General features: G+C 41.2%; 1 protein-coding gene across 2 annotated transcripts in view; it reads right to left on the bottom strand.

Moving 5' to 3' along the window:
* Window positions 1-22,858, bottom strand: part of hs3st1l1 (heparan sulfate (glucosamine) 3-O-sulfotransferase 1-like1) — a 118,968-nt gene extending 96,110 nt beyond the window's left edge. Inside the window, exon 1 of one of the 2 annotated variants that reach the window (XM_080205587.1) lies at window positions 22,485-22,858. The gene's annotated coding sequence lies outside the window, so the exon portion shown is untranslated. Of the gene's footprint in view, window positions 1-21,068; window positions 21,116-22,484 lie in introns of those variants that run through there. The other variant, XM_080205588.1, reaches the window with a different exon arrangement.
* Between the last annotated feature and the right edge of the window lie 970 nt (window positions 22,859-23,828).

Here is a 23,828-nt window from a genome sequence, read left to right as displayed (position 1 = left end):
AAAGGAGGGAATGAAGGGAACCCTGGCTTCCAGATGCCAAAAACAGCTTCCCTGCTTTTGAGTTAATACTGCAGCCTATATCTTTACTTCCCCATTCTGCCTTGGAGATCAAAATTTACTATTCTAATTGGCAGTGCCTTTCACAATTCAGCAATTTTAAGTGTGAAGAAGTTATTGCTCAAAGTCTTGGGAATATTTTTATTCAAACTACACTTAATAAGAGGAAATATCAGCTAGGGGGAATTTTGATGCTTTTATTCAAACCACCTCAAATTTTTTCTTGCATGTCAGGAGATTCCAATGATGAGGAATATCACAAGAGTGGTTCTTCTGGTAAATTAAATTCAAATTGGTCTCAGATATTCCCTGAAGCCACTGTGTTCTGGGGAAACAATGGTTCTGACTGGGAATCCTGCACTCCCAGTCTTTCTTCCAGAGGCCCTCAGGTTGGCTTGATGTTTAAAAAAAAATTAAAGTTCTCAAATCCCAGTAAAATTCAGTAATACTGGAGTTCCATTTTAAGGTTTACAAGTCCAGTTCAGACAGGTTTTAATCAATAGCCTTCATTTCCAAAGTGTTAGTGTTCTTCCCCCATCCCATCTGACACTGGGGGCAGTCAAAAAAAAGGCAGCAGGGAGGTGTCCTGACTTGAACATAATGGTTAGAAAGTTTACTTCAATTCTGGCTTGCGACAAATTGGAGCCAACTCTGACAGACACTGGGCATTAGGCAGAGTGACGCAATACCAGTGCATCGCAGGACACCCACATCGTGGGACAATTTAGCACGGCCAGCCCTCTTAACCTTCACGTCTCTGGACTATGGGAGGAAATCAGAGCACGCGGAGAAAACCCATGCAGACACGGCGAGAACATGCAAACATCATACAGACAGACATCCAAGGCTGGAATCAAACCCAGGTCCCTGCAGCTACAAGGCAGCAATGCTAACTACTGTGCCATCTGGTTAGAAAGTCGTTTTCATGAGATATCATCTTTTGGGAAGTAGTGGGAACTAATTCGAACTATAATCATTGGCATTTAGAGGAATAAGAGGCAATCTTAAGAAGACACAGGATTCTCAGCATGTTTGATAGGGTAAATGCTGAAAGGATGTTTCCTCTTGTGGGAGAGTCTAGGACCAGAGGGCATAACCTGAGTGTAAGGAGTCACCCACGAGGAGGAGGAATTTCTTCTCTCAGAGGAGAGTGAATCTGTGGCATTCTTTACTGCAAAAGACTCTAGAGTCTGGGTCATTAAATACGTTCAAGGTGATGATAGATAGATTTTTAACCTGTAAGGGAATTGGAGGTTATAGGGATAAGGCAGAAAAGTAGAGTTGAGGATCACATCTAATGGCAGAGCAGGCTCTATGGGCTGAATGGCCTACTTCTGCTCTCATGTCTTATGATCCAAAAGTATTACCTCTACATATTTCACTCTTTTTTTGCACTGTTGTGTCCTTCTGCCTTGTGTTTTTGTCACAATTTCCATAATCCACATTATCAATTTCTTTCATTAAATTAAAAGCTTGGATCATATCCATCCCTTGATCTGTTTCACAATGAGATTCATTTAGCTTTTATGACCTCTCATCATAACTCAATGATAAAGCCTGTAATGGTTTTAGTACCCTTCACTGTAGATTTCTGAAAATACTGAAATCATCGTGCATGCACGGAACACCACACAATCACGCAAATGTTTCATTTTGTTTACTTCGCCTGAAGATGATAATTAATTATTGAACATGTCCTAAGAAAGAGCATACTTGCCACAGAGGGAGTGCAGCGAAGGTTCAGCAAACTGATTCCTGGGACGGCGGGATTGTTGTATGAGGAGAGATTGGGTCGACTGGATCTGCAGCCATTTGAGATTTCAACGAATGAGAGAGGATCAAATTGAAACATGAAATTCTGACAGGGCTGGACAGAATGGATGCAGAGATGTTCATTCCTCTGCCTACAGGGTGTGGAACAAGTGGGTCACAGTTTTAGGATATAGAGCAGACCATTTTAGGACTGAGATGAGGAGAAACATCTTCACTCAAGGTGGTGAATCCGTGGAATCCTGTACCACAGAAGCTGTGGAGGCCAAGTCACTGAATATATTTAAGAAGGAAATAGCTGGATTTCTAGACTCCAATAATATCAAAAAAGAGCATGGCAAGAGTATGGAATTGAGATAGAAGATCAGTCATGATCACGTTGATTGGTGCAGCAGGCTTGAAGGGCCAAATGGCCTACTTCTGTTCCTATTTCCTATGAGATGCAAGCACCCCATCTAATGGCTAACCTTCATCTTCAAACCTTGTGAGCGAGCGTCATCCTTCAAAGTTAGATTCTGTCGTCACAAAATTGATCAGTAATTAAAAGCAGGTTGACTTTTTCCCCTTTCGCCCAGAAACACTCCTGTTCTCGTGTTAGCGAGCACATCAGGGCTGGAGCCGCATGGGAACTTTCCAGATTTATACTCACATTTTGTCCATTGAATGATCAACAAAATAAGTTTCAAATAAATGATGGTTTCATTGCCCAACATTGACAGGTCAACTTTGCAGTAGCTGAATTTGACCACACAAGGCACAGAAACCCTCATTTTCTTCTGTGTTGATGTAGCTCCTCCAAGTTATAGGCCCGAGGCCCGTTCAGCTTGTCTCTTCCAAATTGGATCCTCCTGAGTACAGCTGGTGTTAGGTCTGCCCCAAGCCCACTCAAACAACAAATACATTTTAAAGATGCAGCCAGAAAGCTGCTGGCTGCAGTCAGTAACTCTTTGGATGCCCTTCACTACTCCCTCCCAGATTTATTGGAGGGCCTATGTCTCAGCAAACAAGGAGCCCACAGCAATTGTCACAAAAGGAGTGCCTATAAATTGATGCAAGTGCACCAGGGTTATTCACAGATGAAGGCACCAGGATTTCTGTCTCTGAAATCTCTTGTTAGTTGGCTGCCCAGCCACCTATTAATGCTTGTCCATCAACTAAGGAAGCATTTATTTGTGGAGGACACAGAAAACCGATAATGGCAGAGAAAGGATTACAATGTGGTTGACTCTCAACTGTCCTCTGAAATGGCTCAGTTTTAAAAGGTAACTAGGGATGGGCAATAAATGTTGGCCAGCTAGTGAAGACCATGCCCCATGAATGAAGGAAGAAAAGGGCACAAATCATACAACAATTAAATCACATAATTCACTTTAAATATGTTTGGGGTGGGGGGTATGGGGAGGAATGTTTTCTGTCCCCATTTTCAGCGTGTGGAAAAGCTAGAGGGGGTAGAATCCAACTGAAGTTTCAAAATGACTTTTATGCTGGCAGGATATCCCATTGAGATTTACACCATTGTGCCTGCCCCTGGTGCCATGGGGTTCCACCATGCAAGGTTGGAAACCCAATTATAAATATGTTAACAAGCGGGCTTCCTCAATGTTTCATCTGTGCAGACAAGCTGATGTCATGTCACTCTGGCATGGTTTGTCAACAGGTTTTGACAAATGGGCAGCTGATGAACAGAACTCACTGGGGGAAGCACAGGAGGGAGCGGGTCAAGCCCCCAGGGGGAGCTTGGAAGTGGTCCCCTAAGGGCAGGGTTTAGGGTGCCATTTAAATGATATTGTGGGACCACTCCTTTCTCAACAACACTTGGAAAAAAAAAATAAGAATCAAAAATTCTGCCCATAGTCTTTAAATTAGTCAGACGTTAGAAGCCAACATTTCTCACTTTTGAGGTGTCTCATACAAGAGTGAGAGACTGGTGGATTAAAAAAAATTATTCTTCGTGGCCAAATGGTAAAGCAATGTTGATGGCTCACTGTCTCTGCAAGTCTACTGAATAGCACATCATAATCTCAGCCTCTCTGTTGCATTTAAGATATCTTGGAAATACGAATGAGGAAGGCAGTGTACTTTATACTCTGATGCAGAAAGGTCTGCCTTATTCACTTCATTCATTGTTGCTGCAATAGTAATAATATTCTCAATATAACCATGGCTCTGTTGAGAGAGCTCTCTTTGGAAGGTTCTTTGAGCTCTTACTCTAGTGACTTGAGCTTCCAATGTGGCTGACATTTCAATGCAGCACTGAGGCTGCTACATGGTTGGAGGTGCTGTCCTTTGGATAAAGCATTTAATCAAGGCCTGCTTATAAAAATGCCATGACATTTTTCAAAGAAGAGCTGAGAGCTCTGGTCGGTTCCCTGGCCAACATTTCTTCCTTCAACCACCAAAATGGATGAAACGGTCATTCATCTTGTGTGTCATCTGGCTGTGTGTAAACTGGCTGTCGCATTTGCCAATGTAACTGCACTTCAAATACATAAACTCATGTGAAGCACTTTGAGATATTTCTCAGACATAAATGGAGCCAAATAAGTGGCAGAGATCCTTTCCTATCCAATCCATATGTTCATAAAATGAGTATTTGTTTCTTTTTCCCCCCCATTAAACATAGAAACACAAACACTAGAAGCGGGAGTAGGCCATTCAGCCCATCAAGCCTGCTCCCCCATTCATTTTGGTCATGGCTGATCAAATTCAATATTCTGATCCTTCCCCTTCACCCCCCATATCCTTTGATTACTTGAGGCTATATCCCATTTCTTTTTGGGGGAAAAGAAAAATCAGACAGTACTTTGGCCTCAACTATTTTTGGTGGTAGAGAGTTCATCATATTCACCACCCTCTGGGTGAAGGAATTTTCTCCTCACTTCAGTTATCCTCAAACTATGACCAAGTTCTGGCCTCACTATCCTCCGGAAATATAAATATTAGCAATATGGGTTAATCACTATAAAGTAAAACAAAATGGGGATTTTTCTGCCTAGCCTTATTTTAAAGAGCTGAAAATCCTCAACAGCAGTGACCACTATAATCTAAAGGCATTTTCTGTTGTCACTATGTCCATTTTCACAGATTTGCAGTTTGCTATGAATTAGCAATGATAGAAGCGTTCAAATGGCAAATTAACAAGGTTTTGGTTCAATCCAGCAGCACGTCTGATTACTTTGCCAATCTATAATAAGTTGAACTCTCACGGCATCCAGCTCCAGTACAAACAGTCTCTCATAAAATCCAAAGCACTCTGGGAGGAACCCTGAAATGACCCCATCCCAGCTGGGAGTGTTCTTGCACCTTGACCAAATCAGACAGAAACTTCAAAAAAAAATCGATCCTTCCAGATATTCTAGCAATGGGAAAGGAGGGGGTCAGTAACTAGGGCTCAAAAATATTGAAAACAGTATATGAGTCTTAAATGAAAACAGGCCCTACTACAAGTATAAACCCACGGGTGAAGATTCTGCTGTGTTTTAAAATTTCCTCCTGTGCAAAGAATATTATGGCATTAATAATTAACTGTAGATTCTGAATATCTCATATGATTTGCACCATATGTTTTCATTGATATCAGCAAATTCATCCCAACACCCTTTATACCAAAGCAGATGAAAGTAGGGGTGCTAAAAATTTGCTCTCACAGAAATCTAGTCACTGATCGCTTATGTTTGTACCAAGGGAGTGAAACAAATAACACCCCCCCCCCCCCCACCCAACCACCTCCCCATTTGCAGCTATGGTTAATGTAAAGGTCATACTGAAATATTTCAGTTAGATCCTATTTTCCATGTTGGCAATCCTTAATTTCTCAAACAGTGAGTATGTATCCATAAACATTTCCTTTTCCACCAAATTGTTAGTCCCATTTTATATTTGATAGCTGCTGTTAGATGAAATCAGAATAAGAGAGCAGCAAATATCTAAGATTATTATATTTCACAATCAGAATTGAAACATTTTGACTTCATTGGTGTTCCTCTGGCTTGTGATAATACAAATTATAAAGTGTCTGATAACCAAAACTCATCTTGGCAGAATAATATTCTGAATTGAATCAGGTAAGTTATCTATACTGAATATTTTGAATTTATACAGCATCTCACATGACCTCGGAAGTTCCAAAAGTTCTTTACCATCAGTAAAGGGTAGTCACAGTTATAGTGGAGAGCATGTGTGGAAGTATGGTCTGAGATAGAGAATCAGCCATGATCACATTGAAGGGCAGAGGAAGCTTGAGGGGCCAAATGGCCTTTTCCTGTTCCTAGTTTCAATTGCTGGGAATTTCTCTGTTGTCGAAATGAATAAATTGAACTTTTTTTTTGCATGCTCAACCCTGCTTGAGCTTACAGAGACCAACTGAACTGGAAGAGAATCAAAACTCTTATGTCAGTTTACTATGTCAATACAAAGATGACCAGGAAAAATGAGAATTGGAATAAGAAGCTTGCAAAGTGATGTTGCTTTCCTAAGCATTTCCATTTTGTGCCCAATTTCAAACTCTGATCCTTCTTCTGAAGCACACAGTGTTACGTGAATATACCATTAATAAATCTCTACACACTTTGAAGTACAATTATAGCACTTTCAGCATTAACTCTACAGTAAATTGTTTCACTGGAAGGGAAGTTCAACATCAGCCTCTGAATCTGAAAAAGTACTACTGTCTTTCAACAGTGCAGGCCAGCCATGCACAATGCCATTTTAAAAAAAATAAGGTTAAGTAAAGCATTTCAATTAATGTCTAAGTGACATGGGAACAAGGGACATGAGATGTGGGATGAGTCTTCAATGTTTCCTGTAGCTGTAAAAATGGATGTTATTTAAAAATATATTTTAAGACTATTGTAAAGCAGGCAGTGTGTGTGTGCGCGCATGCAAGCCTGGGGCCAGAGAATCCTGCCCATGATAGGGAAGGAAAAAAGATGGTAGCATTAAGAGACCCACTGCAGTACTTAGAGAGGATGTTCCAGAGGGGTCAAGAATAGAACCCATTCAGCTCAAGATAATGAACAAAAAAAAAGGCGACATTTCATTACTCAGTCTATAGGCCACCAATTAGTGGGAAAGAGATAAGGTAAATCTGCAAGGAAAATTACAGAGAAGAAGTACAAGAATTATAGTTATAATGGGGGACTTCAATTATCCAAATATAGACTGGGATAGCAATGACGCAAAAGGCACAGGGGAGCAAGAGTTCCAAGAGTGTGTTCAGGAGAACTTTCTACATCAGTGTTTCTAATTCAATAAGAATGGAATTATTGTTGGAGCAGGTTTTCCAGAATGAGGTGGGAGTGATCTGATCGAAAGTCAGTGGGGGAACATTTAGGGGATAGTGATCATTATAGAAGGTTTAAGTTGGCTATGGAAAAGGACAAAAAGCAATCCAGAACAGGAATAATTAACTTAGCAAAGTTCCCTCCATGAAAGGAGAAAGATAGGGCAAACAAATCCAGAGCTCCCTGGAAGGTGAAAAACAGATTACAATGAAGCAGAAAAAGTGTGCTTATCACAGATGTCAGCTGTATAATACAATTGAGAACAAGGCTGAATATAGAAAGTTCAGAGGGGAACTGAAGAAGCAAAGAAGAGGGTTGCAGAGAGAGAGAGAGAGAGAGAGAGAGAGAGAGAGAGAGAGAGAGACTGGCAATAAACACCAAAATGAATCCAAAACCCTGTAAGTGGCTATAAATAGTAAAGGAGTAGAAGGAGGAGTGGAGCTGATTATGGATGACATGGTGGCACACCGGTCAGTACTGCTGCCTCAGAGCAGGGACCCAGGTTCAATTCATTGTTCTGCCTAGTCCCACTGACCTGCACCCAGACCATATCTCTCCACACCCTTCTCATCCATGTACCTGTCCAAGTTTTTCTTAAATGTGGGCCTGCATTTACCACTTCATCTGGCAGCTCATTCCACACTCCCACCACTCTGTGTGAAGAAGCCCCCCATAATATTCCCTTTAAAAAAAACTTTTCCCCCTTCACCCTTAACCCACGTCCTCTAGTTTTTTTTCCTCCCCTAGCTTCAGTGGAAAAAGCCTGCTTGCATTCACTCTATCCATACCCAAAATAATTTATACACTTCTATCAACTCTCCCCTCATTCTTCTATGCTCCAGGGAATAAAGTTCTAAACTATTCAACCTTTCTTTGTAACTCAGTTTCTCAAGTCCCAGCAACATCCTTGTAAACCTTCTCTGCACTTTTTCAAACTTACTAATATCATTCCTGTAATTAGGTGTCCAAAACTGCACACAATACTGTAAATTCAGCTTCACTAGTGTCTTATACAACCTCACCATAACATTCCAACTCTTATACTCAATACTTTGATTTATAAAGGCCAATGTACCAAAAGCACTCTATGACCCTATCTACCTGTGATGCCACTTTTAGGGAATTATGTATCTGTATTCCCAGATCCCTCTGTTCTACTGCACTCTTCAGTGTCTTACCATTTAACTTGGTTTGTCCTTCCAAAGTTCAATACTTCACATTTGTCCGCATTAAACTCCATCTGCCATTTTTCTAGCTTGTCCAAATCCCTCTGCAAGCTTTGAAAAGCTTCCTCACTGTCCATTACATCTCCAATCTTTGTATCATCAGCAAATTTGCTGATCCAATTTACCACATTATCATCCAGATCACTGATATAGATGGCAAACAACAATGGACCCAGCACTGATCCCTGCGGCACACCACTAGTCACAGGCCTCCGCTCAGAAGCAATTCTCCATTACCACTCTCTGGCTCAATGGAAGAAGCCAATGTCTAATCCAATTCGCTACCTCTCCATGTATACCTAGCAACTGAACCTTCCTAACTAACCTCCCATGCAAGACCTTGTCAAAAGCCTTACTGAAGTCCATATAGACAACTGACTTCCCTTCACTCACTTTCCTGGTAACCTCCTTGAAAAATTGGTTAAACATGACCTACCACACACAAAGCCATGTTGACTCTCCCTAATAAGTCCCTGTCCACCCAAACATTTGTAGATCCTATCTCTTAGTACTCCTTGCAATAATTTACCTATTACTGATGTGAAGCTTACCAGCCTATAATTTCCCAATTACTTTTTCAGCCTTTTTTAAACAACGGAAAAACATGAGCTATCCTTCAATCATCCGGCACCTCACCTGGTAATAGGCCAGGGCCCCTGCAATTTCAACACTCGTCTCCTTCAAGATCCAAGGGAATACATTGTCTGGTTCTGGGGATTTATCTACCCTGATTTGCCTCAAGACAGCAAGCACCTCCTCCCCTTTAATCTGTATAGGTTCCAAGACCTCCCTACTTGTTTGCCTTATTTCTGTAGACTCCATGCCAGTTTACTTAGTAAATACGGATGCAAAAAAAAAACACTTAATATCTCCCCCATTTCTTTTGGTTCCATACATAGCTAACCACTCTGATCTTCAAGAGGACCAATTTTATCCCTTACTATCCTTTTGCTCTTAATATATCTGTAGAAGCTCTTAGGATTATCCTTCACCTTGACTGCCAAAGCAACCTCACGTCTTCTTTTAGCCCTCCTGATTTCTTAAGTAGTTTCTTGCACTTTTTATACTCCTCAAGCATCTTATTTGCTCCCTGTTGCCTATACATGTCATAGATCCCTCTCTTCTTCTTTATCAGAGTTCCAATATCCTTGAAAAACAAGATTCCTTATTCTGATGAAAAAGAAAATAGCTCAGACAATTGAATGATTTGAAGTAGATAAGGAGGAGGTATTTGAATGGACTGTCTGCTGTTAAGGTTGATAAAAAACCAGGATCAGATGATATGCAACCAAGAATACTGAAGGAAGTGAGTTTAGAAGTTGCAGAGACACTGGCCATAATTTTCCATTCTTTCTTAGATTCAAGAGATGGAGCCAGAGAACTGGAGAATTGCAAATATTACATCCGTGTTCAAAGAGAGTGGAATAAGAAATTGCAGTTTCAGGCCAGTTTAACTTTGAGATGGGGAAAGCTTTAGAAGCAATTAGTCATAATAACAAATGTAGATTAATTTAGGAAAGTCTGAATGAATTGAAGGGCAAGTTTATTAATTTTCTTAAGTATTTTGATGAGGTGTAGAGAGTTGATGGGGCTAACGCGGTGTACACGGACCTCAAAGACTTTTGATAAAATGCCACAAAGAATTGAGTGCAATAAAGTAGCAGTCACAACATGGATACAAAATTGAGCGATAGAAAACAAGTAATGGTGGTGATCAGTTCTTTTCTAGACTGAAGGAAGGTTTACAATGGGAGTTCCTTGGTGTACAGAGCACTGTACAAAACTTGCATATGATGTAAAACTTGGAACTATAGTGAACCATGAGAAGGAATGTGTGGAACTTAAGGCAGGTTGGTGGAATGGGTGGACAAGTGGGAGATGTAATTCAATGCAGGGAAGTGTCAGGTGACTCACTGGTGGGAAGAATATAAAACAAATGGTACCATTCTAAAGAGGATACATGAACAGGGGACCTGGGTGTATATGTACATAAATCATTGATGATGGCAGGAAAGCTTGAGAGCTATTCATAAAACATCCAGCATCTTGGGCTTTATCACTAGGGACACAGAATACAAAAGCAAGGAAATGTTAAACCTATATAAAGCACTGGTTTGACCTCAACTGAAGTATTGCATCCAGTTCTTGACACCACACTTTAGAAAGGGTACAAAGGCAGAGAAGGTGTAGAAAGGATTCACAAGAATGGTTCCAGGGCTGAGAAAGTTCATTTAATATATAAAATGGAGAAGTTGCGATTATTTTTCAAAGAAAGTTGAAGAGAAATTTGATAGAGGTAATTAAAATTACAAAAGGCTCTGGGCAGGGTAGATGGGGAAAAACCATTCCCACTAATGTAAGGATCAAGAACCAGAGAGCACAGGTTTACGATAATTGGCAAAAGAAGTAATGAAGAAAAGTCCATTTCCTGAGAATGAACACAAGAAATAGGAGCAGGAATAGGTCATGTGGCCCATCAAGCGTGCTCCATCATTCAATATGATCATGATAGATGTTGAGTTTCAACTTCACTTCCCCACCTACTCCCCATTTCCCTTAATTCTCAGAGACCAAAAACCTGTCGATCCCGGCCTTAAATGTCTTTAACGATGAAGCATCCACAACTCTGTGGTAGAGAATTCCAAAGGTTCATAACCCTTTGAGTGAAGTAATTCCTCCTAATTTAGTCCTAAATCATCCACCCCTTGTTTTGGATTATGGTTTAACAAGATCACCTTTCATTCTTCTAAATTCCACAGAAAATAAGCCCAATTTATTCAACCTCCCAAAGGGAATCTGTTCATTATCTGAACAGAAACAATTTGCAGGGCTATGGGGAAAAGGCAAGGAATTACAACTTCAGAGGTAGACAATGGGCTCTGCTCAAACCATTTTGAGTCTGTGTGGATGGCACACTTGACTTAATCCAGGAAACCCATGGCAGAGATTGGTGCCATATCATTGGACAAACTTCAGGAGCAGGTAAAATACAATGCTTCATACTCTTCATAAAAAAGGTGAAGAGGAATCAGTTACATGTAGACGGTTTGATTATAATTAGAGCTGCGAAAGCAATTTAGTGTGTCAATATTACAAAGCACTAAAATAATTTTCTCATGTACATTGAATTCAGAATTGAGAGAAATGTGATTATATAGAGGCTTTAGTTTTGCACAGTAAAACCTTACATAGCGATGTCTGCACATAAACATGCAGGTATCTGACCTCACTGTAGGCAAATCCCAATTAAAAGATAGCTGAACGGTTATATGGCGTATTGTAATCCTAAAGTAAGTGCCTGGAATGCACTACCGTAGGTGGTAGTAGAAGCAGTTATAGTAGCAATGCTTAAGAGGCACCTTGACATACACGAATTAGACAGGGAATAAAGGGATAAGGGCTGTGTGGAGATGAGACCTTTAGTTTAGAAAGGCATCATGTGTCAGTGCTAGCTTGGCAGGCCGAAGGGCCCATTCTAAAGTGTGCCACCATGGCGTGTTGCAGTCAGAGTAGCTGATCTGAGTGGTGTTATTGCAAGGGGCAGCAAACCAGAACAAAAAAAGGAGGAAGACATCATTGAAAGAGGTGCCACTCTGAGGCAAGATTAATGCAGATGGAGTTAACAGGTGCTTAGGAGAAAGAAAATCTCTTTGGTCTGGCAAGTCAGTGCTTGGCTAGGAGGAGCGAGAAACTGTGGATCAAATCAAAAAACAAAAAAGGTCTAAAAATAATGGCTCAGTATGAACTATCATTAAACGATTGTCAAAGCGTGACGAATGATTCATACTCAATTTTTTTCCCCCCCTCAAATACTCTTCAAAGAGCAAGGACTACTATTACCAGTTAACAAAAAGCTTCAAAAGAATGGTTATTGACTTAGCGTCATTGCATTTTTTCAGTTAATTGCTCTTGATCTATTTTTAATAGATCATCAAGGGAACTGGCTAGTTAATGTTAGTGACTCAGATAACAGGAAGGAGTTCATTAGCACAGATAGCTGAAATAACAAAATTGCTGAATCACCCTGTTTTTAAACGATGTACAATCACAATAAGTTCACCCAATGTGGTCCTGTGACAATCTCTGTGCTCACTGCTTTATTTTTAAAGAAAGCACAGGTTTGGATTGGAAAAATAGATAGAATTTAAAACTAATAATCTTAATGGTCACATTCTTAACTGTGTTTCAGATGACAAATGACCATTAAATACAAGCTTGAAGTAGCTTGCAAATTTATATTATGTAAGTTTTATTCCAGTTAGTATATAAGCTATTTTCATTTGTTTTGTGCTTTTAATGCTTCTAAGAATACATTGATATATTCTAACGATGTTGATGTTTAATTTTGTCTTAAGGAGAACATGGACACTTTGATGCTTATTGGTACAACAGTCATACACAATCTGTGAACAGTCCATTAGTTGGCAATAGGAATATTTGATGGTGATGCTAAGGGTGCAACTGGAGGTGGAGATATCAAAGATGATCCCTAAGGATTTTAGGATCTTAAAGGATTGTCTCATTACATTTCAAGGGTCATTTGGGAAGGATTTGCTAGTTTTTGTCCCCATTTGTGTATGCGAGTTAAGTCAGGATAATGTGGTTCTGTAGTAAATGTGCCAAATTGCCTAATGAGGATTCAACTATGCCCATATCTCACATGGTTTGTAAAAAGAATTGCACTTAATGTCATTATTATTGTTGAACATAAGAACATAAGAAATAGAAGCAGGAGTAGGCTATCTAGCCCTTCGAGCCTGCCCCGCCATTCAATAAGATCATGGCTGATCTGTCGTGGCTCAGTTCCACATTCCCGCCCTCTCCCCATAACCCTTAATCCCCTCTCTTATCAAAAACCCATCAACCTGCGTCTTAAAAATATTTAGCGAGGTAGCCTCCACCACTTCAACAGGCAGAGAATTCCAGAGATTCACCACCCTTTGAGTGAAGAAGTTCCTTCTCAACTCCGTTCTAAACCGCCCCCCCCCTTTATCTTGAGGCTGTGCCCCCTAGTCCTACTATCCTTTCTGAGCGGGAAGAATCTCTCCACCTCTATCCTATCCATCCCATTCATCATCTTATACGTCTCAATGAGATCTCCCCTCATTCTTCTAAACTCTAACGAGTACAAGCCTAGTTTATTCAGCCTCTCCTCATAGCTCAACCCCCTCAACTCCAGCATCAGCCTAGTAAACCTCCTCTGCACTCCCTCCAAGGCCAAAATATCCTTGCATAAGTACGGCGCCCAAAACTGCACACAGTACTCCAGCTGCGGCCTCACCAATGCCCTATACAGCTGCAGCAAGACCTCCCTACTTTTATATTCAATCCCCCTCGCTATGAAGGCCAGCATCCCATTCGCCTTCCTAACCACCTGCTGCACCTGCAAGCTGGGTTTTTGCGACTCATGCACAAGGACCCCAAGGTCCCTCTGCACCGTCGCCTGCTGCAGTTTTTCGCCACGTAAGTAATAATCCTTCCTACCATTATTCCTACCAAAGTGGACCACCTTGCACTTGCCAACATTAAATTCCATTTGCCATTTCCTGGCCCATTCGCCCAGCCTATCTAGATCCTTCTGTAGACTCTCCAGAGAAAGAATGTGGGTATTTACAGTGGCACTAGCTTGTATTAAGGGTGGACCCACCAAACTTTAGCTTTATAATTCCTGTCATCAAGCTAAAGTCAGTTCCAGATGACCCCCTTTGGAGGTGGAGAGCTGACTGGTGGGTGACTTAACCTGAGGATCACCTCAGGCAAGGGGCAAGATTGAGAAGGTGCAGCCTTCATGAATTGCCACAGTCAATACGGGATTTGAACTTGTGTTGTTGACATCACTCTTTCACAAAACTAGCCAGCTAAGCAACTCCAAATTATAAAATTTAAGAAAAATTGGACAATATGTATAACTGACATGTAATCTGACGTCTCCCACTTTCCTCCATCGCTGCAAGTTATAATTACAGCTGTTGTCCGTGCTTCAACGGGAGCTATTATTCGGGATGATTTTACAGCCCGCGTTTGCCAAAGAGAAGGAGAACATGAGAGAAAGATATGGCGAGAATTAGGGAATGCAATTCCCGCTCCCAAAGTCGCATTTCCTGATTTTTCCAAGCCCCTCACTGGTGAAGTTGAGATTTTTGAATACATTTCAATATAATTATCCAGCACCCCCATCAGGCTCTGAGCCCTTATTATTTTTCTTCAGAGTGCCTGAAGATCTGGACTAAAAGCTTGGCTCTGCAGGTGAAGAGCTACACTTTTTTTCCCCCCATCTCAGACTCTGGTTGAAAACCAAATGGGAAACCTCAGCCCATTTTCCAGCTTTTCTCCATATTGTGTCATATTCAACCATCACTATCATAATCCAAAGTGGATTTGGCTCTATTTAAAAGGAAGATTAAACACCATTTTGCACAAACCAGACCTTCACTGGCATTTCAAGTTGTCTAAAATCTGCTGCATCGACATTCAGATTGTTGCCCCTGACCACACCAACTTGTACATTTATAGCAGTCTTCCTTGAACAACACACACGTTAAAAGCAAGCTAATGAATGTTTATGCTCAGATTGTGTTGCAGAGAATTGATAATGAATAGAACAGGTGCGGAATTCAGAGAGAAATTCAAACTTCTTTTCAACGTGAGCGTAAGACTAAAAATCGATTGAATGCCCCTTTGCCTTTGGGTGCCCGACACACTGACCCAAATCCTGCAAAAATTACTGAGGCCTTCAGTTGGATGCCTGCACACTTTCAATGTGTCACAATGACATACAACGGTGATTCAAAACCTTTTGTCTGCTCCCTTTTTAATGACGATGAGATATCTCTTGCTGCTACGTTGCATGACCTCGTGCATTCTGTACCTGCAAAGCAAATTCACCGGGCACTGAATTTTGGTTCAGAAACTTGCATCTTTTTTCCGTGCAAATGAAAGTTTTCCATCTGGCACACACCGGTGTTTTGGGAGAGTGTGGCATTTAAGCTAATCGCGATAAAGTAAACATTTCAATGCTGTGTGAAAAAACAAATCCCATTTGTAAGGGACGGACTGATCATCCCTGATATTATATTAGCTGCTGTCTGTGTTTCCTGAGGTCATTTCACTGCATCGCACACTGAAACAATCATAAATATCTTCTCACAATGGGGATCATTTCAAATTTTATGCAATATAACAAAAATGGAAAATAACTACTCAGCAACTGGTTTGAGTCTGCACTGATTCTGACAGAGCACCTTACCCCACCCTATCCCCATACATTTAGCATGTTTAATCCATCCAAGGACTCGGGACAATTTAGCATAGCCGACCCACCTAACCTGCACATCTTCTGTGAGGAAACCCACAGAGACACGGGGAAAGTGTGCAAACTCCATATTAGGCAGTGAACCAAGACTGGAATCAAACCTGACTCTCTGGTGCTGAGAGGCAGCAGTGCTAATTACTCTGCCACAGCATACTTGATGTAATATATCTGAGGGCAGCACAGTGGTTAGCACTGCTGCTTCACAGCTCGAGGGACCTGGGTTTGATTCCCGGCTTGGGTCACTGTGTGTGGAGTTTGCACATTCTCCTCGTGTCTGTGTGGGTTTCCTCTGGGTGCTCCAGTTTCCTCCCACAGTCCAAAGATGTGGGAGTTAGGTTGATTGGTTGTGCTTAGGGCCCTGAGATGCATAGGTTAGAGGCTTTAGCAGATAAATATGTAGGGATATGGGGGTCAGGCCTGGATGGGATTGTGGTCAGCGCAGACTCGATAGGCCAGATGGCCTCTTCCTGTACTGTAGGGTTTCTATGATTCTATAGAAAGCCCATTCACTTTAATGAAAGTAACCAATCAGGAGATGTAGAAAACAGGCATTCACCATCTCCCATTTTGGTTTATTATAGCCACTCAAAATATCCCCAAGCAACTCCTAAAACTTTCTCCAGCAGACAACATGCAAATGTCATTTAGTAATAGCAATGCAGCTGCAGTAGAATTTCCAGCTCTTCTCCCAAAATGTCACTTCTTTACCAATATTTCTACATTTATTAAGGATGCTCTATGGCTGCAGGCATCCCTGTTTCCACGTGGGCCCAGACGCTACTGTTTTCTTCCAGGTCCCGAATAGCTTCCAGATAAACTTGTTGGACTTTAACCTGGTGTTGAGACTTCTTACCAGGTCCAGAATATAACATGCTCAGGATGGAGCTCTGCCATTTCCTTCTATACTCCTCCTGACATACTGGGCATGAATGGGTGCCAGACAGCAAGATCTTCAACATTTGCTTGAGTCAGGCAAGTTATCCCAATGCTCAAATAAGGATCAAAATCGGTGGGAGATGTATGCAATGGTAGAGTAATGGCTTTGCTTGTTCTCTGAGCAGCAACAGTGCCTGTATATAAAAAAAAATTAAGCTGCTCAATTGCTGGTACGAATTGGCAAAATATGTACCACAAAAGCCTCTGTCAAGTGCAGTCAGAGTTCTACGACCCAGTGTACAACTCAGATTTCAACACTGAAGAAGCCTCCTGCCTACAGCTCACCCATTTACATGTCCATCTTAAAATTTCATTTGGACATCAACAGGATGCCCTCAGGCAAGGACCGGACCTCAGAACTGAAAGTCAGCCCTTAATCAGGGAAGGGCAAGGAGTTAGATAGAAGCAAGCAGAATACAGAGGCAGTGAGTCGAACGTAATGGGAAAGAAAGAGGTCAAGAGATAATGAGCAGACAAAAAGAATCAGACACAAAACCAAAGCAATCATTGGTTGAAGTGGCAGCAAAGAGAGATGGGAAATTATCAGATGTGTCAAAAAGAAGCAAATGAAAAAGTAAAACCAACAAGAGTGTATTTGAGAGACAGACATGGTGACTTTCTGGCCCTGTTGCGCCCAGCACAGATTACTTGGGGGACACGCAGGATGGGGGAAATGTGGGAGAAGGACCTAGCACAAATTCTCCCAGCCCCTTCACCCAGATGATCATTTAAATATGCCGAGATCTGTCAGACACAGGATTCTTCCTGCTCCCACAAATCTTTGACCCCCTTGGTCACAGCAGGAGCCTGATGAGAATCACAACTGGTTTCAACAAACAGACACCAGGCATGATGGCCATGCAAGCCTATAGTAGTTGGGGACATGGCTGGGCACTACCAGGATGCTAGTACAGTGCCAACGGAGTGGGAGGAGGAGGAGAAAAAAAATGTCATGATGGAGGGTGAAACATAAAAGAGGAGCATGAAGGAGGATCATGAAGGGATACCCATAGGGAAGGTCCCAGTGCCAATGATCTATGTTGTGGGTGTGGCGATTGAGGAAACATGCCTTAGTGAAGAGGGAGTATCCTGACGTCTGCAGGGGGAATCTGCAATTTTGCTTTGAGATTAAAGAAGCCCAATATCTGTGAAGCCAGGCTTGCTGGCATGTTTAGGCCCTACTCCTCAGAATTGGTATAAAAAACTCACCCCTCTCTCAAAAAAGACTAGTGAGAAAATTGCAATATGCTTCGGATCACTTTAGTTTTCTCATCCATTAGGCTGTCTCAGCTCTCTGCTAAATCTCTGTTTACTGCAACGGAAGAGGAGAATCCCAGCTACAGGTGAGATCAGAGAATCTGGTCCACAAGTCATGTTTTTTGGGGGGAAATTCCACCCCCAAAAGGATCAAAGCAGGAAGGACACTAAGATAAATCAAAAACAGGGAGGGGGAAACATCTAGAATTAGAGAGTGCAAAGGCAGGGACAATTATATAAATAGTTTAAAGTACTTGGATATGCACTTGAAGTGCCATAATCTAAAAGAACATGAACAAAGAGCTACAAAGTAGAATTAGGCTGGGTTTGGATAACAAGGTGGAGGTTTTGATAGTGTGCATTGGTGGGGGCGAAATGGGGAAGCTGAGGGCAGCTACTCCTCACTCAAGTAATTTCTAGATCTCCTCTGCACTTTATTGAGTGAAGCACTCTTGGCAGTCACTCTATCCGGTTGACAAGTAAAATGGCACAGGATCCTATGTACATTGCAAGGGAACACAGGTTCATGGAGAGAGGGGGAAAGATTTTCACACAGTGGTAGGTGCCTGGAACGCACTGCCAGAGGTGGTGGAAGCAGGTAAATTAACATTTAAGAGGCATCTGGATGGATTCATGAATATGGAGAGAAGAGAGGGATATAGACCAAATAAGGGCAGAAGGTTCTTTCTCATTTAATTGGGACATCATAATTAGCATTGGCTTGGAGGGCTGAAGGGCCTTTTCCAGTGCTGTAATTTATTCTTTATTGCAGGACCCCAGACATCAATGAGCCTTCTACTGGATTCAGATTAGTGTCTCGTTCACCCCAGCAGATAGCCCTGGAAAAATGTTTGTGGTGAAGAATCAGCAAGTCCACCACCTCCATTCTAAGTCAGCTAAAACCCCCCTTCCTGCCAGGCAGAAAAAGTTCAAATCCGTTCCACACAAATAATCTTTTATTTCTCTTTCATTGGTAATGCCAAGAGAACAAACTATATCATGTAATGTTGCACTGACAGCATTAAATATAATTTCAGCAGCCTGTATCTCTTTATGACAGTATACTAAGCGTCAGTTATCAGCTGCATTGGACAGAGTTGAGTTATGTAGTCTTCAGAAACATTACCAAAATCCACTAGTACAAATTGAAAAGTCAGCTCTCGTGTGTCAGTTGGGTCATTTAATTCTAAACCATAAATTGAGTTGGGACAGTTGTCACTAGAAGTGTTTGTGGAGGAGGCGATGTTTTAAGTTCAGTCAATTTTATGAATGCTATAAGATTAATACAGATGAGAGACTATTTCATCTTTGCTGGCTCTCATTTACAGCATTAAAACCACAGAACACATTTCAACAACTCCAATATACTCTCTGGAAATCATTTCAGTTGTTGATTATTCAGTCGAGGAAGAAATTCTTTTAAACAAATCAATCAATCTCAAACTCTGAACCTGTGCTCTATAATTGTACCCTACCTTCACGTAGTATCCTGGATGAACTTTCCTGTACTGTTTGGCATGTATTGCATACCTCAGTGGAATTTTTCTCAATCTCCATGTTTCAAGGCAAAAATGCCAGTTGATGCGGTTCACCAAAATCATTTTATTAACACTTCTATCTTGCAATTAGGTGACCAATAAAAGGCACTGCACTGAGTAACACATTGCACAGCTTTAATGTCACAGGCTATAATATATCCTTTCCTGTTTTAGCAATATATAGCTCATTATTCAATCCGTTTTATTAAGTACTCCTCCAACATAGCTTGACACTGTAAAAACTAAATTAACTAACATCCCAAGAATGCTTCCAACCTTCGTAAGATGCAAGTATGAAAAGTAGAAAGAAGCCATCTGGCCCATTGAATCTGCATCAATTCTCTGAAAGAAATCCCATCCTCACCTTTCCTCCTGATCTTCTTAAACCCGTGCATTTACTATGGTTGATCCACCAACACGTTTTTTGGACACTAAGGGGCAACCTAGCTTGGTCAATCCACCTAACCTGCACATCTTTGCACTGTGGGAGGAAACCCACGCAGACACAGGGAGAATGTGCAAACACTACCCAGACAGTGACCCAAGGCTGGAATTGAACCAGAGCCCTTGGTGCTGAGAGACAGAGCGCTTACTAAAAACTCATTGAGTTAGTACTAACTCATTCAGGTAGTAGGCATATTAATGTTTTCTTCCAATGTGCAAGTAATTTTCACTCATTAAATTGCACAGTTTGACCTAATTCTTAAGTATGACATAACCGCTTCATCTAACTTGACTTCTCTTTTTAATTGGATGCTATCTATAACCTTGACATGTGACATGACTTCAAGAAGGTTTTAAAGACCATAACCCTGGGATGAATAAAACTCAAGTGCCTTACTGACACATTATTTTTTTTAAATGTATTCTTCCATGGGATGGCCAATATTTATTGCCCATCCCTAATTGTCTTGCTCGGCCATTTCAGAGATTCATACCTGATGTGAATTTCCTCGTCTTCAGCTCTGATGAAGGGTCAGAAACATTGTCTCTATTCTCTCTTCACAGATGCTGTCGGACCTGCTGACATTTTTTGTTTCTGCACCCAGAGCATTAGCCAATCTGAGCACTTAGATTAGTATTTCAGTAGCATTATAGCACCATCTCCCTGAAATAGAGCCTTAAAATCACCTTCATTGACAAATGCCCAAAGCAGGTGAGAGGGGAAAATTTGAGTATAAGTCAATTTAGTGCAAGTCAATTTTGACTGTTCTCCAATTTTTCCATCCCTTGTGACAATGTCCACCACTCCAACAGGGCTTTAAATATCTTTGCAAATGTAAATACTGGGCCTCCAGCCCAGTAACCTGTAATTTAACAGATATGTAATAAAATATGTATTATGGACAGCAAGCCAACTTGGAGAATTCTGAATTCATTTGTCAAACATAATTGCCAACTCAATAGAATGACCAATCTAAAATAAAAATCAACTCTTGGTAAATTGGATCAAAGGTTACATCAATTACTAAACAGTTCAGCACTAAACCCAGGTTTCTGTACTGAAATAATTGCTAGCAGGAACTATTGCTGACAGCTCCCACAGGAGTAAAATTGAAACTTGTTTCCTCTTCCTGCTCCAGGAGCTGTTGCCTATTTGCTTCAGTACATCAGCCTCATTAATGAAATATCACATTCCTTAAAGAATATAACCAAAAAAAGCTTTTCCAGGGCTACTCTCACATCTTACCAGATATCAGCACAGCATGAATGAAATGACGGCTGGGATCCAAAAATGTTCACTGTAACTTCCATGAGGTGATTGACTGAATAAATTATCTCACAGGGCATTTAATCAGGTCACAGTCTCTGTTTTCCGCACCTGCTTAAAATGGCTTATTAGATTTAATCAAGACATTTAACTTTAATTTTACATCATTCATCACAGAGAGGGAGTCGGAGCAGTTCAGGCAGAGCAGCAGAGTATGAAAATAATGGCCTTTTTTCTCACTCGAGTCATTCTCCATTGCACATGTCAAATTTTGACTCTTTCTACTTCACTCAGTCAAGAGAAGGTACATTTCCAAGCAGAGGGCCTGATGATCCATTTTACATGAACCCAAAAGCAGAACTCTGATCATAAAGTAGCAGATAGTGCATGATTAAGTCTTGGTGTCCTATACATTTCAGACAACTAAACAATAAAACAAACTTTCTATTTCTCTGCGGGAGGGGAAACAAATAGACCCCCTTCAGTGTAAGCAATTAATTCTCCTGCCAATAGCAGAATGGTATTCTGATGTGTAAACTTCCTTAAAAAAAAGAGTGACGTGCAAGGTACACGTTTGTAAGCTATTGATGAACCATTTCCTCCAGGTAGCATTTATGCTCTCAGTATCTTGTTCATAAAAATAACTGGGTCAAAGATGAGAAAGCTTATCGAAACTATGAACCAGCTAGTAATGTTGGAGGGTAATACAGAACAGGTGGTCTGTTATACGCAGCAACTAATACTCAGTTCATTGACTGAAAACAAAATAAAATATCAGACGCTGTGCAAAAAGCAGGCGACCGATCCCATCCCACCAGTTTGATGTCAGCGTCTGAGATGATTTTTCCTCCACCGGTGTGTGTGTTTTATTAATACACTAGTGCCGAAATATAGTCTGGTTTTAAGAATACTGTATGACTTCATCAAAAAAACTTGGAAACACAAAAAAAAAACCCACGTTGAAATCTCTGATCCCCTCAGATCACGGATTGTTCAATGTTAAATTCCACCTTTTTCATACCAAGTACTGTTCACATCTCAGTTTAAATTTAATCCATTTTATACGGTGCGTGTATATAGAGACACACTATTAAAACTTGAAATCTTAAAAGAGAATAAGGATGATATCCTGATACAATACAAAAAACTTCACATTTCAGTTTACATTTAACCTATTTATGCAGTGCATACATAGAATTTGAATCTTAAAGAAATTACCCCCGATGTGATATTCTGGTACAATGCTACAACACCAAAGGGGTGTAGGCAGAGTATATCTAGACATTACATTAAAACATTAGTTTATTCTGTCCTATTGAACTGTATTCTCAACTCCATTTCAATGCTCTGCATTCGAAGTTAGAAGATATAAAATAGTTTTGTGTGTGCTTTTACCTTGAAGTGAGCAATTAGGTGTCAGGCGATTGGTCCTTCAGCGTCGCCCAAATGCCGATAGGATTCAGGTGTAATGCATTCCTCAGCTTGAATGCCATTCACTTTCACTGCGAGCAGCAGCGTACGGCACGGTCTGTTCCCAATAACAGCCTCAACATCAACCACTTCATTATCAATTAATCATTTCCAGTGACTGTACAAGTGATCCAGCCGGAGACGCATATTAAAGTGGGATTCGGTTAAGCGGCAAGAGATTTCTGAGCTTATAAACGCGGCTGGCATTCCGTTCTCCCTCCCGGTCTGGAATGCTTGTCACTTCATGAACGGCAAGCTAATAAAACCCTGGCACAGGAACCACGAGCACAGGCTCAGCTTCACATTATGCACTGGGAGGAGTTTTGTCAGGTGACAACAGCGATTCAAACACTCGTGTCTGTGTGAGGACCTGCTGAGAGATGTAGTTATTTTTGTGGTGTTGGTTACTCATTGATATCCTGGTACCTCACAGTGACACAATATTATTCCGCCTTGCTGTTAACAATTAATTTGTTCCAAGGCTTGCTAGATCAAGAACACGCATCACAGAAACCCAATGTATTTTTGTTTCTTAAACCACACTTGAACATCTGTACATGTTTACAGCTTGATGGACGAATTGCATTAGGAATTAGCTTAAAATGGAAAATATTTTTTTAAATGTTTAAAATGGACAGCATAGCAGCACAGTGGTTAGCACTGATGCTTCATAGTGTCAGGGACCTGGGTTCAATTCCCAGCTTGGGTCACTGTGTGGAGTTTGCACATTCTCCCCATGTCTGTTCGGGTTTCCTTTGGGTGCTCCAGTTTCCTCCCATAGCCTAAAGATGTGTGAGTTAGGTTGATTGGCTATGCTATATTAACCCCAGTGTCAGGAGAATTAGCAGGGTTAATATGAGAGGTTATGGGAACAGGGTCTGGGTTTGATCCTGGTCAGTGCAGACTTGGTGGGTCCAATGACATCCTTCTGCACAGTAGGAATTCTATGATTCTCACAGTGCCAGATTCAATTCCAAACTCGGATGACAGTGTGGAGTTTGCACATTCTCCCCATGTCTACGTGGGTTTTCTCTGGGTGCCCTGGTTTCCTCCCACAGTTCAAAGATGCATGGGTTAGGTTGATTGGCTATGCTAAATTGCACCTTCGGGTCAGGAGGATTAACAGTGTAAATACGTGGGGTTTTGGGGATAGAACCTGGGTGGTAATGTTGTTGGTGCAGACTTGATGGGCTGAATAGCCTCCTTCTGCACGACAGGGATTCTATGAAGAAAGGGGATTAAGTGCCCTGGCATATCTTGGGCATAACT

The sequence above is a fragment of the Carcharhinus amblyrhynchos genome, chromosome 17 (genome assembly GCF_965287045.1).
Source record: "Carcharhinus amblyrhynchos chromosome 17, sCarAmb.v2.hapA, whole genome shotgun sequence".
In the NCBI taxonomy this organism is placed as follows: domain Eukaryota; kingdom Metazoa; phylum Chordata; class Chondrichthyes; order Carcharhiniformes; family Carcharhinidae; genus Carcharhinus; species Carcharhinus amblyrhynchos.
This window is presented reverse-complemented; position numbering and strand designations above follow the sequence as displayed.